Below are 6,021 nucleotides of genomic sequence, written 5' to 3'. Positions count from 1 at the left end.
CTACCAGAGAAATTTTCCATCTCACCCCCCTTTTTCCACTGTCCATGTGGCTCTCCCCAACTTTCTGTTTTCAAGGTTGAAATCATTGCCTTTAGGCTGTGTTTAATGAATTGAGTTGCTCAACTGGTTATCTTAGCTTTGTTTAAAACCTTAGGAGTGATCATAGTACATATAGTATCTAGATTTGGGGCCCCAGGCCTCGTCAAAGTATGGATCAGAGGCAGGGCTAAAGGACCCTATGGAATCCATCTTAGCCCCTGCCATCAGGCTTTGGAATTGCTGGGCTTGGTACCGGATGTGAGGTACACTGACTTCTTTCAGAGGACTCAGGGCAGTGAGGCCTTGGTCTGAGGAGTCCAGCCTTGGGTCAACAGAGGGAGGATCCCAGGACCTGCCAGGGCTCAAAGTGGGGAACTGAGGGAGGAGGGAGAGACCCTGGACCCTAGAACAGATTCATCCCACCCAGGGTAGGAATACGACAACAGGTGATTTCTGCCTCCGGGTCTCAGAGACTCGGGGGCTTTGGTATAGGGAGTGGTACCTCAGATACGCAGAGGACCGGCCCAAGTCCTGCCAGAGTCAAGGTGAGGACCCCGAGGAAACAGTAATGGAACTCTGGCTGCCACAACAGAGGGGACCCCACCAAGGCCCTCCCCTGCTCTTAGCCCTGGGAGTCCCCAAGGTGGGATGACAATGACAGGCAATTTCTGCATCCGGGAGTGGGACCTCAGATATGTAGAGGACTGGCCCAAGTCCTGCCAGAGTCAACATTAGGATGTAGTGACCCTGGATCTCATAAAAGGGGACCCCACAGAAACCCACCCTTGCTGTCAGCCCTGGGAGTCCCCAGGGTGGGATGACCACACGCAGTGTTTCCTGATTTCCACAAATGGGTCTGAGAGATCCTGGGAACATGGTATCAGGAAAAAGGCCTCTGGTCCACAAAGGGGAGGACCCAGGTCCTGCTGAAGTCCACCACTGAGGCAGCGGGCCACTCAGGGCTGGAGGCTAACGACCTCGCAGTGCCCAACTTGCCCCACCCCACCCACCCCCCACCTGGCATTTGGTCGAGCCTTCAGTTGTTTTGGACATTACGGACCCTGGTTCTTTATATATATAGATGGATCATTCAGTATATAATATTCACTTAATATATGTAATTTTCTAACATGATTTTAATCTGTAAAATTATAGAATACTAGTGACCCGGTGCATGGATTCATGCACATTGAAAAGAAATTAATTAAAGGTGGCCAGCGGGATGGAACTAGGTGAGATGGGCCGGACACGTCTTGGAGCCAAACTCCTGCAGTCCCTCCCAAGTGTTTGTGGAGTGAGCAGGGTCCTTCTGGCAGGTGGGGGACCTCGGCCTGGCCTTCAGGGATCCAGGCAAATCCGCCTCCCCAACATCTCCCGAGTGGCCCCAGAGTGCAAGAGAGCACTCTGCAAAGTTGCTGTCCTACAGGGTGTGGAACACAAGTGCAAGTGTGCAGTAAACCAGATTTTGGGCTGACAGTGCCCCAGCAACAACATAACCCACAGCTGAAGGTGGAGTAACATTTAAAAGATTCTTTTTCTTCACTTATCTGTCTATTGTGGTATGTCCTATTTTACCAACTGTGGAGCAGACCAGAAAGTCCAGTGCTCATGAGATGCAAAGGCACTTTGCAGATTCCTGCAGCCATTATAAGAACCCTCTGTGTCAGGGAATTATTCTATCCTTTAAAGATCACTAGATACCAGAGACCAAACTACAAAATCTCAGTGTATCTTTCTTTCAACTTTTAGTTAGAGTAAGATAGATATGCATAGTAGATTATATTTAGAGAATTTATTAGAATTCCTAAAGGATATTGTACTTTTTGGGTTCCAAATAACTACAGGTACTCATGCTCCTCTACATGTCATTTATTTATGCAAAACTACTTATGAAAAGTTGTTCCTGAGATCATAGTGATTACATTTCTCTTTCCACCATTGCTGTTTGGGATATTCTTTCCTTTCTCTGTCTACTACTTCTAAGTAGCACTTACCTTCATACCAACACTAAAAGAGCTGGTCAAGAAGGATATTACTTTGGGAAGAACAGGAATGGTGTGCAAGAGAGAGAGAATAGGGGAGAATAAAACACGCTTAAAAGTAATCTTCTCAAGGGCTCTTTTCCCCACTATTAAGGTCTCAGGGTAACAGTTTCAATGCCCTATCTTATTTTTCTCAGTTTACTTATATGCCCCAATATTATTCTACATCCTGCATTCCTTCATATTGAGCTCATTTGATACCTTAGAGATACAGAGTCACTGCTTTACTTCTTAGATATAACTAAATCTTAATTCTTTGTGTTCTCAAAAACTCATGATAGCAAATTTTTATGGTTTGATATTTTCTATAGGATGTAAGTTGGAGGTCACTAGTATAGTTCACCTTAGTTGCTAACTGATAAATTTTTACTGACTTCTTGAGATGCTAAGTTTAGAAAAGTTTGAGATCAATGTGTAGTCTCAGCAAGAAAGAACACCCTCATCAATTAGTAATGCCTTTCCAAGTTTCAGGAGGAAAAAAATGGCATTCATGCCAGGAGTTTGTCTCCTGAATTGTGCCCTTCCAAATAAATAAATAAATAAATAAATAAATAATTGTGACTACAAAATAAAATTTAAAAGAGCAATTCTTTTTGTCTTTAGGAATGGTGGAGTGTGGATATGCCTTTTCAGAGGTAAGAAAGGATCAATTTGCAGGCATACTTTTGGGATCCAGTTATATTAAAAATCAAGGAAGTACAAAACAATATTATACATATGGTGATATGTTTTAAGTGTTTAACAACTAAAGATATATGAATGCCATCTTTCAGTTCTTTTAGTGTATCCCCATGGCTTATATGCATAAACATATTTGGTGAGAAAAGTATAAGTCTAGCCCTGCTAGGGTTGCTCAGTGGTTAAGCATCAACCTCTTAACCAGGAGGTCACAGTTTGATTCTGATCAGGGTTGCAGGCTTGATCCCCACCAGGGGGCATGCAGAAGGCAGCCAATGATTCTCTCTCATCATTGATGTTTCACTCTCTCTCTCCCTCCCACTTCCTCTCTGAAATCAATATATATATATTTTAAGTAGAAGTCAAAATTAGAGATCTTTTATTCATGAAGGATTGGTCAAAAGGCCCTTGAATTCAACTCTGAAAATGAGCCATGTAATCAGACTGATTTCTTTTATACAGTGAAAGAGAATGGGAAACACTTGTCAGAAGGAAGAATGAACGAATGAAAGAGGGAACATCAGGTCAATTCCCAAAGCAAGTGAAATAAGAGAAAGGTGGTGACGGGTAAACTATTTCAGTATGGAGGATCATGGTATCAGGGGTCCCTTAGACCTGTAATTATTTAGGATTTTTCTTCTGGAGTTTCCATACCTGATGTTTTCCTCAAATTCTTTTTCATCAAAGAGTTGTTAACCCCAGCTGTTAACTCTCAAGTTACTTGGTGGATTTTTGACCCCAAGTGCTGTCAGTCAGTATCAGCATTTGGTATCTGGAAATATGTTACTCCTGGTGCTTGGTAGAGATAAAGGCTGTGGACAGAAGTTTCTGATCCATTGCCAAAGGGGTGAAAATGTGTCTAGAAACTCAAATTGGATATCATATTTCATTTCCTCACATAAGCATTGATTTTTCTGGTAGCCCTTTTATACTTTGAATACAGTTCTAAACCACCGACTCATGATATGAATTACTATAGTCTTTCCTGTGATGAATGGATAATACTGATTGTGTATAATAGTATGTCTAAGGCTAAATACGTCACAAATTCCAAATAATTGACTTCCAAAGAACATTTGCATTTCATCAATTTGTAATGGTAAGCTCATTCCCTGATTTCTTCTTTCAATTACATAATGAAATTGAATAAAGCAGGTGTCAGATCCACCTCTCTCCATACACTCACTTTACCAGTTCAGAGAAGAAAGAAATGAATTTAATGCCAAATCACTGACTTGGTTACTTGTTTTTTATCAGATTCTAATAATTTCTCACACTGCTGCGTTCCTCTATCACCTCCATGTGCTTAAGAGGAGACAGAGCCAGAGTAAAAAGTTGTTTACTAGATTGTGAAAGCAGGTTTGGTACAAGTTAAGTACCACAAATTATAAACATTTATATTAACCTTTATTTTATGTTCTTAAATATTTTTTTTATGAAAAGTTGACAAAAAGAAGCTATTTTTGAGATTTTTTTCTATGAATACAACTAGATAAACATTTCATCTCATTTTACTGTGATTTTCCTTATGATTTGGGGGAATTGAAGAAACGATGTGCTATGTACAAGATAAATTCACTTATGTAAAATTTTATAATCACAAAACAACACTATTGCCAATGGCATAGACATATATAAGAGTATAAAAATGTGCACAGAAAGAGCACATGCTGATATCAGGCTATGGTTACTTGGGGGTTGGCAAAAAAATGAGAATCAGTTATTTAATTTAAGTTTAAAAAATTCTCATGTTTGGTTCTAATTGTGAGTTGAGTAATGTAACTTTGATACTTACTATTTGACTCCACTTCATCTTCCTCAATAGGATTACTTTGTAATCTAATATAAACTCATAAATTTTAAATATGAACTTTAAAAATAATTTTCTTAGTGTTTTTAAATTTAGGAATAAATTATATTGCTATGAAATATACATGTTAAGGCTCTACTTCAAGTTACATTATATCAAGTGAGATAGAACTGAGCGTGATGAAAGTGGATTATACTAATTATATCACTGAATCATTGTAGAATAGCTCTATTTCAGTTAGGTTCCTTAAGGAATTATGGAAAAAAATCTGAAGAATGAATGAAATGGATAGAGGAAAAGTTTTCACTTTTTTTCCTTGAGAATAGACTTTAGGTAGCTTACAAAATTCCCTTACAGCTTGAAAACAACACCATATTACAAATTGGTACCTGAGTTTCTGAGAACAAGAATCAGAATAGAAAAGAAAATTAATATAAATGTTGGCTTTTCCATTAATATAAATGAATACCTTTAACAGAGGGCCTCCAACTTTCAATTAGCCAAACACCCTCTAGGATTAAAAAAAAAGTTTCAGAATTAAAATAAGTCATACGCTAAATTGAGATCTAACAAAATGGTGTTTTCTTTTTTTAATTTTCATCTAGCATAACAAAGAATATTCAAATGTAGACTTGGAACTTACCAATGTTCGTATAACTTCAAATGAGAGTCATTATTAGAATTCCACTGATTTACAACATTGCTATAAGAACTGATCAACAACACCAATTTAATAAGAACATTAATTGCATATGCAACTGTGTGTGATAAAATAGAAAGAAATCAACTAGAGCAATTATCATTGTCTTCATCATTATGATCATCTTTATCATAATAATGAGCAACATTTTTTAAACTCTTCATAGCTGGAAAAGTGCTTTAATTTTTGGTACCTCTCACATCTCACAATCTCCTTGAGAACGGGTATACCGTGTTATTTATTCCCCTAGAATTGAAAATTTTTTAAAATACAGAAAAGTAAAACCAATAAGCAAATAATAAGATATTGTTTCCATGTCTGGTGGCATTTTAAAGAGATAAATGCAGGAGAAGGGCCCTGGAGGAAGGAAGTCAGGAAGATGTGTTGTTAGCTGAACAATGGGATTATGACTATTTTAAGATCCCTAATGCTTGGTTAGAAACTGCCCAAATAACATTAAAATACATGGAGAAATATATATTTTTAACTAATTATTATGAAAACATTTAAATAGTTCTAAAGGAAAATGTAATAATAAATTCACATGTAACCATTAGCAATCTTGTTTTCTCTATATCCCTACCCAGGCCCCACATAACACATACTAGATTATTTTGAAGCAAAACTAAGGTATCATATAATTTCATTTAAGAAAATGAAAATATATTTTATAAAAGGAAACTAAATTCATTTGAATTGAATGTGGATTTATATAGAAGAAAATACTCTCTGATCCAATCACTCACATTGGT

This window comes from Myotis brandtii, unplaced genomic scaffold (assembly GCF_000412655.1).
Source record: "Myotis brandtii unplaced genomic scaffold, ASM41265v1 scaffold449, whole genome shotgun sequence".
Classification (NCBI taxonomy): Eukaryota; Metazoa; Chordata; class Mammalia; order Chiroptera; family Vespertilionidae; genus Myotis; species Myotis brandtii.
The sequence above is the reverse complement of the archived record's forward strand: the minus strand, read 5'-3'. Positions refer to the sequence as shown.